At 36.6% G+C, this 9,593-nt stretch overlaps 1 long non-coding RNA gene across 3 annotated transcripts in view; it reads right to left on the bottom strand.

Moving 5' to 3' along the window:
- Nucleotides 1-1,000: 1,000 nt before the first annotated feature.
- The window catches only part of LOC127023761 (uncharacterized), a 41,212-nt gene continuing 32,619 nt past the window's right edge, over nt 1,001-9,593 (bottom strand). For all 3 annotated transcript variants that reach the window (XR_007767471.1, XR_007767470.1, XR_007767472.1), the window contains exon 4: nt 1,001-1,324. This is a non-coding gene — a long non-coding RNA (uncharacterized LOC127023761). The remainder of the gene's footprint in view (nt 1,325-9,593) is intronic.

Raw genomic sequence — 9,593 nt, 5'->3', positions numbered from 1 at the left:
TCCTTTAAAACGAGCAAACTAAAAATATTTATTTGGTCACACATTTCTAGGACTGGAAACTTTATCTCAAAATCCTTTTATAAAATTTTTTATGCACTTCTTTTTATACTCCAGCCATTATTTTTTGCCACTGAAATGCATGGGGAGCGTAGCCCCCTGCCTGGTGTAGGCAGTCAGGGAGAAAATCTTGCTTTCTCAAGCCTTTTGGGACAGGTATACCTGTCCACATGATGTTTGCTAAGCAAAACACCGAGTCTTATTTGAGCACAGGTTTTTTTCTAATCCACAAGACCCTCGCTCACATGCTTAACCTTAAACATTTCAGAGGAACTGGGGAGGTTACTGGAAGTATATGCTTACCTGCTAACTCACGACCAGCATAGGAGATGGCACAGGAATGAAGCCACGTATCAGATAAACATATGCTGTATGCTCTTAGGAAATGGGTTTGGTTTTCAGGTTCATTTCAGTGAGTAACATTTTCAGAAATATAGTCTGATTTTGCTCTTAACACGTGGCAAAAAATACACTTTTACTTTCAGCTAAATAATATATAAGGAAAAATGACTTTAAGCTAAACATCCTATTAAATCTAAAAGTCTTTAGCTGAGTCATTCATATGCAGTGCATGAGGTCAAACAATTTACTTTTTTTATGGTTAATTACAACTTTTGAAGGAAACTAGAAGGCCTTCATATTGTGGGTCTGCTAATAATTACCAGTAATGTGATTAAATTCATGTTTAATGCTTATCTAAATTAGCTCATTAGCTTGTATGGATGTTTGAAAACCTCCAAAGACTGAAAAATATTCAGCTTTCATTATAGTCCCGATACTGATCTCGCAGGCTGTGGCTACCATATTCATTACTTTCTGTGTACATAGTACTGTATGGAATATCACTTGTTTCAAACCAATTATTATGCAAATCCCAAGATCTTCTTGCTTGCCACTCCCTGGTGACAATGAAATCTTGTTTGGCTTAAATAATCATTTGGGAGTAATTTACATGGTGAATGAATATTACAGATTTTGTATAGTAAGGAACTATATTTTCTTTCATCAGAGAGTAACAGGAAATAGCAAATATCAATCAGAAGAATAATTTCAGTTTCTCTACAACTAAAGTCTGGTGCCTCGATACTTTTTTCTGGAGTATACGTTACTAGATGAAAATAATAGATGGGTCTAGGTAAGTCTTGTTTATGCTGCCTATTTTTCTTACACTGAGAAGCTTCTTATCATGGACTGATTTCAGCGACGTTAATCAGAGAGGTAAGTGCATCTGATAAGAACTACATAACCTTGTTGCTATTTCTTCCCCCTAGAGAGAGTATAAGAAAACAAGTAAAAGAGAAATATTTTCTGAATCAATAGGTATTAAAAAAAAATTGATAAAAAAACCCTTATGTCTTGTAGAACCATAGCAGATGCATAATTACATATCAATACATTATAAAACTGTTTTTACAAAGATGTGCAATTATATACCTATACAACTTCAAAATTATTAGAGATATACAAAATGTACTGATTTTCTTTTCTCTATTTCGTTTAATGTAACAATTTTATTTTTTTTTTTAATTCTGTGTGACTCCAAAGAAAATCTGAATTTTATTTTCAACTTTCATGGGTCCAAAGTTTAATCTGTATATGAAATCCAGACTTTAGACCAAAAACTCTTTAGAGTTTCTTTAGAGCAGTTGTTTAAAGCATAGCTTTATAATCATACACTATTTGTCAACATATTATAATAGCCTTTTTTTTTTTTTTAATAAATTTAATATCATGCATGTTGCAACTCCATTACTTGGAATACTGAGTACTGTATTAAAAAAAAAAAAGGCAACTTCATAGCATTCATTAAAACCACAAATTAAGATATAATTAAGGAGATTCCTGCTGGCAAAGCATTGCAACAGATTAATAGAGGAAAGCTTTTTGCTCTAACTTCTCCATAGTTAGGAGAACATTAACTGTATTAATAGTGCTGCATTAAAATATCTAGCTGTAAAAATTTTTCATCATTCAGAACTGCTGACACATGAGTTTGTTATTAGATAAGCCTCCCAACTTTTAGATGCATGTTGTATTTGCTCATTCTCCTCTCTAGCTATTTCTAAGAAATACTCATTTAATGAACAAATTTAGTAACCAGTTGTCAAATTCTTACTGAGGTAAAAATAATAGCTAAATCTCTTCCTCTTTACTATCACTGGTTCCCACATTTCAGTAATTTTTCTTCAGAATAAATGTTGTAGATTGTATTTTATTTAATAGCCTGAATCATTTCAAAGCCAAAATACAAGACCAAAAAAAGCCTGTAGTTAAGCAAAACAGATTCTGTTGTCTGGTAACCATTATCCTTCCAGCCATTATAATTCAAACATGATCCATATAACCATGAAAAAAAAAAAAATCAACGAATATTACTCCTCCATCTGATAGAGACAATTTGCCTTCAATATCTGTAAATTTCAAAGCCAGGATCATTTCCCAACTATGATAAACCTCTTTCCCAAGTGGTCATCAAAACCAAGGCTTCCTATCTGTGCTGTATAGGTCACTAGCACTCGAGGTAATTGAGAATGCCTCACCTCTGGCAATCAGGAGCAGTCTCTTATGCTTCTTTGAAACACTTCAATTTAGATGCAGTGCTTATTTCAAGAATTAGTGGAATTCACATGAGTATCTTCTTGTTACCTCCCTTCAATATAGAATTTTATGAAACGGAAAGACTGGAATCTTGTGGTACTTCCCTGGAAAGGATAATTTCTATTTTTCTCAGTAAAACATTCTCAAGCATTATAGCATTCATGGGACCCAAAGCTTTCCCTGAGGATAAGAGTCCATCTGTATTTTATTTCCAGGTTCAGTTTTCATTGCAAGCAGCTAGGTTATGCCCTCTTTTTGCTGTCTGTACAATGTAATCATTTATAAATTAAAAATAGTGAATATATGTTATCCTTCAAATAAATTATTCCAAGCCATTCCATTTGTATGGTTATGCAGCCAGGAAAATGCATAAATAAAAATAATGTATCTACACAGAATGTAAAGTATATTGCTCTGACTCAAGTTTGCATTTGTATTTGGATGGAATCATAGAATCATAGAATAGTTTGGGTTAGAAGGACCTTTACAGGTCATCTCGTCCAGCCCCCCTGCAATGAGCAGGGACATCTTCAACTAGATCAGGTTGCTCAAAGCCCTGTCCAGCCTGACCGTGAATGTTCCCAAGGATGGGGCATCTACCACCTCTCTGGGCAACCTGTTCCAGTGTTTCACCACTCTCATCGTAAAAAATTTCTTCCTTATATCTAGTCTGAATCTACCTTCTTTTAGTTTAAAACCATTATCCCTTGTCCTATCACAACAGGACCTGCTAAAAAGTTTGTCCTCTTCTTTCTTATAAGCCCCCTTTAAGTATTGAAAGGACACCATAAGGTCTCCTTGGAGCCTTCTCTTCTCCAGGCTGAACAACCCCAACTCTCTCAGCCTTTCTTCATAGCAGAGGTGTTCCATTCCTCTGATGATTTTTGTGGCCCTCCTCTGGACCCGCTCCAACAGGTCCATGTCTTTCTTGTACTGAGGACTCCAGAGCTGGACACAGTACTCCAGGTGGGGTCTCACCAGAGCAGAGGGGCAGAATCACCTCACTTGAACTGCTGGCCATGCTTCTTTTGATACAGCCCAGGATACAGTTGGAAACAGAAAGAGAGCTGTCTTGCACCCCTGCATTAGTCAAATATCATAATGGCAAACAAAAGTGTTACAACCCCACAACCCAATCTCCACCTGTGAGCTTTCCATCTGCCCTTGCCTCCTGCCATCAGGGATGCTTCCCCTAGAGACCCCTCATGCTGCAGGGATCCGGCAGCTCCCCAGTGCTGTTACCTTCTCTAGCTCAGCGGGCAACAGAATGGAGGCTCCTGCTGTCTCCCTCCTTCTACTCTGTCTTTGGGATAAGAAGCCCAGCTGATGCCATTGCTTGCCCAGGCCCTGCTTGTGCACACACACCTAAATACGCTGCAACAGCGAGGCTCTGCAGGGATCCAGCTTACCAGTTTATCCATGCACCGCAGTCGAGGTCTCTGGAAACCAGAGACTTGCCTCCCTCCTTGCCCAGCTTTCAGTCCAGCCCCAAATCTCATTTCTCAGCCTGAATCTTCCCATCAGCTTTTGGGGCAAGGGAATCGGGTACCAATTTAAGCATGACCACACGTACAGCTTTTCTGTTAGAAAAGACTAACAAAATATTTTGTAGGTTGAAGAAAAATTTTGGCTACAGCCACATACCTAGTTTTTCATTAACCTACCATAGAGCTTTTTAAAAAGTATTGTTTGACTTCTGCTTGGCTGAAGTACCTATATCATGGTGTCTGGGAGACTTTTCCTTGGTCTACGTGAGGGGAGGAAGTTGGCCATTACATATATTGGGAAGCATACTTGGATTGAGCATGGCATACAGAGCGTGACACGGGTAAGAGATGCTCAATATTTGTTATGAAATACCAGGGAAGTACACGGAGACACAGGTTAACATTATAATAGAGAAAACCGAAATCTTTCAATTCATTTTAGAGAGTTGACACCAAAAAAATTGGATTTGTGTTTGAAATGCTTTTTTTTCCTAGAAACTATACAAAAGAAATATTATTAATACAATTTTAAGAAATCTTTAGATTTTGTGAGAAATATGAATCTTAATTTCTCATCTGTTCTGAAAACAAAATACCTTTTGAAAAACTAGTTTCTAGACAGATTATAATTTCACTATTCAAAAGCCTCAATGCTTTTTACCTTTAGACATAAACACTTCTTCCAAAAAGATCTTAATAATATTTTCTGAAAAAGTATTCATTTTATACACTGGTAATGTAAAATTGGCTGGTTTGACTTATTTCCTCATTTATAAAATACTGTACTTCAATTGCCAAAACAGGATTGTAAGGAGATATGTTTTAGAGGCTGACTCCTCTAGTTAGTTTTCAATTCTATCAGCGTTCATGTAAGGACCATTTGTACTGAACTGCCAGAGAACACATCAAAGAACATTTCCTGCTGTTACCAGCAAGAATATCTATCTTACCACCATACTGGAGCCTGGAATTTACCTATTGAATGGAATATCCTGTTTTCACTTTTAAAGCTTAATCACCTACTATACATTTTCACTGCAAAATGAGACCTTAGGCTCATCTTTCACTAATATTCATGCAGTGATTCATAGAAACGATTTTTTTTTCTAACCATGTGCAGTAAGTACATACTTGTTAATAGCAGAGAAAGGTTTATATTATTTTTAAATATGACTGAAAGTGACATTTTCACCTGGGATTTTTTTTTTTTAAATCTGTCGAGCACCAATATGTTAAACATCAAGTAGTTACCTATTTTATTCCAGGAGATCAATATATATTTTATGCAAATACGCAGATTTGGGGGCGAAACATGATTTTTTTAAATCTAAATCACAGGCAAATAAATGATACAAAAAGGGTTCAATCATATATGAAAGAATATATAGAACATATAAGAACAACTTAATTTTGGATCATTAAACAAGTGTAGTGTATACATTTTTCTAAACATCATATGAAAGTTAAGGAAAATATTTATGCTTTTATGTGAAAAGGGTTTCAGTACAGCTGACAAAATCATTAATAAAAATGTTTGCTGTTTTAACTGCTTCCACTTCTGCAAACATGTTTCTAGAAGAAAACAAGAGAATTTAAAAATGTCACACTATATCTGTGTAGTTAGTGGCTATTTGGCTCTGATCTGGCATGCATTAACAGATCCGAAAGATGTGCAGCTATTCATTTGCAATTCAAAATGTCTGCGTAACAGTATCACTCTATAAGAAATACAATCTATTATAATAAACTATCATTCAAAAATTACTTTGATAGTTTAGGAGTGTTGATTAATGAAGCCTTCTGTCTAAAAAAAAAAACCAACAAATTGTGATAATTAATCATTTACAGAAACTGTAAGAGACTGTGTGTGTGAGTACATCTTCTAGCCCTTCTTTAGCAGTAACAGGAATCCATGTTTTCATTTGCTCATCATCAGGGGTAGGACATGTACCAGCAATTCCAGTATCTTTGTACAATTCATTCATGTATCTATATGAATAACATCCTGCACAACAAGTATATCAATAATAGATGTGCTAAACAAAAAAGAAGCCAGTCTGCTACGGTAACTTTAGGAGTAATCATTTAGTCTGCTTTGACTCTTAGGATCTCATTATTTTGCCAGTATGTGCACAGGTTTTCTTTTTGATTTTCAAATTAAGTAATGGGATCTTCAGCTGAGAAAGGGCACCTGCTTCATTGCATTGTACACTCCAGAATATTCAAAATACATGCATGTATAAAAGACTACAAGGCAAGCTCTGTCTAGCTATGTATCTGAAATAGAAACACAAGTATTTTTTTTTTCCATCTGTAGAAGAGAAAGTGCCACAGTCTTACGGTGCACTTTATATGTTATCCTGCCACAAAGAGACAACCTGCTGGGATTAATTGAAAATGCATAGGAAAGCTGCCTCAGCCTCCTAGCACTGCTGAGCCTGTCGTCCTAATGCTAGCAAATCTGGAGCTGCTCCCGTCAATCCTCCACACTTAGAAAGAAGAAAGCATATACTTTGGATGCTCACATACCCCGATATGAAACAGAAATAGCAGAAACAATCAATACACTTATACTAGTTGCTTCAAACTTGTGAAGTTGTTACTTTCTTCACAAGTAATACCGTTTTACATAACTGAAACATGATAAATGGAATAAAAAGGAAACAACACGATATTTACTGGGGATTTTCTTAAGTCATCTGTATCTCCAAGGCATTTGAGAAATTAATATCCCAATGCAAGACAGGCTAACAGTCTCATTTGTGAAAGTTGCATTTTGGTAAATTTTTAGCAAAATGCTCCACAGCCTTTTGAGTGAGAAGAGGGAAAAGTGGTTGTCCATACTTTAAAGTAAAGAAACAACAACAAAAAAATGGGATTAGCATAGGAACTATGAGAAGAAAAATAGGATCGGTAGCTGGTGTGAAAAAAATGGGAGCTAACTCAGAAAAGATCCATGGATCTGGTAAATACAGGAAACTAGGGAAAAAATAGGTAGTAACTGAGAAAGCATAAAATTAGGTTCATGTATGAAGGACATTCAAACAACACTTAAACAAGGACCTAGGCCAGGAAAGAAGGGGAAAAAAAATGGGTCTATCAAGATGAGACTAGGCGCAAAAATCTTGAATAAAGGACTGACATAAAGAACCTTAGAAGGAAGAGTAAAAGCTGAAGAGCAAAAAAAAAAAAGGGGGGCCTTTTTATGTGCTACTTGTGAACATGGGGCTGCAGAAGAATTGGTAGTGGAGGGGAGAGTTGGCTGTGCTGTGAAGCCAGCAAGAAAGTGGTGGAAACAGAAGGTGGCTGCAATAGGCAGAGACATAACAAGTCTCATTTAGCAAGGACGACAGAAATAGGTGATCATAACAGCATAGTCCATTCAAGTGCTTGGAATGAAATCCTGAACTTCCCACATACATCTAAATTGCTACACCCAGGATGTTTCTGCTTCCCAGGTTCATGTGTGTAATCCAGATGCATCCCAGCCAGCCACTGCACAAAAGTGTCATGCAGAAGAAAACCAGTGTGTTTGCATATGGAGGAAGCCCTAGCATGCACAACGCAGTCAGTACCGAGCAGCACACGGACCACTACCATGGGGTGCACCAAGGAAAGCAGCAGTCCTACCTCAGTTTCTTGGCATGGAGAGCCTAAGTGAATACAGGATCCTGTGCAAAATCAGTGTAGAGCATTCATGAAAGACAAGTGACACAAAAGGGAAGAGGAGTGTAAAAATTATGAATACCATGCAATTTCCTATGCAATACATTTTAGCTTTATTACAAGATTTGAAATGTGCTACCACCAGAACATCTGCTTAAAATGCTTCAAACTGATGCTTACTGTAGCATTTGCCTAAATCCATCAGCAAATATTTATGAAATGCACCAGCTGAGTATGTCCAAGTATACCCGTAACAGTTTGCACACAAAGTGGTGAGCTGCTACTGTTATTAGTTACCCTGTTAGGTCCGGTAGCAAACATCTGTATAATGGCTTTAGTATGTTCCAGTCATGCAGGTGACCTATGAGATGTCATTTCTTGTTTTTCCTTTGCTTTTTTGAATAGACCCATGAAATTGAACCCTCTCCATAACATTTATTTATATTAAAAAAAAAAAAAAAGTAGGAAATCCTAGGCATGTGATTAGCTGTGGATCTAATAAAAACACTACACCTCTAAGTGACATAAGGTCATTATTAAAATATTTTGAAGTACCACAGAAATCTGTGTGGAGTTCTCCATTATTCTGCATTTAAAGGACAGTGTGAACAGTGTACACTAAACACTCAGTGTACTTAATGGTTAGTATATTAAGTGCTCACTCATCATCATGATCCACCAACCAGGAACAGACAATGAATGAAAACTGGAGACGATTTAAAGGGAAAGGAAAAGCATAACAAACTGAAGAAAAATCACAAAACATAGGGTGATTAATCACAGGAATGCCTAACTAATCAAAGCATGTTTTTACAAATACATTTTATGCAAATGCTATATATGCTTTAGATACCTTTTTTTGGTAGTCTATCATTATCTTCCTGTCTTGCTATCAATAATGGGAACATTTGAACCAAGAGGGCTAGAGAAGAGGAAAAAAATAGAAGACTTTGCAACTTTCTTAGGATTGGAACATTTATGGTTGGAGGGTGTATCTATATATGCACACAAAGGGAAACGGAAGAATTTTTACCTCATCCAGATTGATGGGGTTTCACCTTGGAGTTACAGGAAAGTAATACCTCCTTTCTACTCACAAATTCTTGTTCACAAGAACAATTCTAGGCATGTAATTAGTTTCAAGCATACTACTCCAGTGGGACAGGTCTCATGCAGAAAGTTACTCGTGTTCATATTTTCAGGATCAGACACTAAAAAAGGAGGTGCTTTTGACTAAATTCTCGCTCTAATAACAGAAGAGTTAAAGCTAGCAAACAGACCTGTTGCATTAAAAGTCTAACAAAGTCTTCCTGTACCTTGGAGAGGACAACAGTGTAGATGAGAACAGTACCATCCCTGTCAGTCACTCACTCCCAATCTGCTTTCATACATGTAACTGCTCAGAGACCAGATCCCTCAGTTTCTGTACATGCAAAAGTCCAGAAATAAGAATCTCTGAGTTTTATGGTAAGTTTCTTTCACCATTACTTGTTCTTCAGTCAAGATCATGTGTCTTTATCAAGGCATAAAACTTGCCCCCTTGTTCTCTCTCTCATCAGCTTGTTTTATTTTGTTCTTCAGCTGAGAACGTTCTACTTGAATGAACTTCCCTCCCCTTTCCTCACTATTTGTGATAACTGAACTGTTCCAGCCCTGATAATTTCCCCAACACACCTTCCCTCTTCAACAATTATTTATAATATCAGTTGCTTCTTTTTTTTATTGTTGTCCGGTTTGGGGTTTTTTGCTCAGTAGGTTATGCTGAGTAGTTATGTTGTGTGATAG

Source organism: Gymnogyps californianus, chromosome 1 (assembly GCF_018139145.2).
Source record: "Gymnogyps californianus isolate 813 chromosome 1, ASM1813914v2, whole genome shotgun sequence".
NCBI classification, from domain to species: domain Eukaryota; kingdom Metazoa; phylum Chordata; class Aves; order Accipitriformes; family Cathartidae; genus Gymnogyps; species Gymnogyps californianus.
The sequence above is the reverse complement of the archived record's forward strand: the minus strand, read 5'-3'. Positions and strand labels throughout refer to the sequence as shown.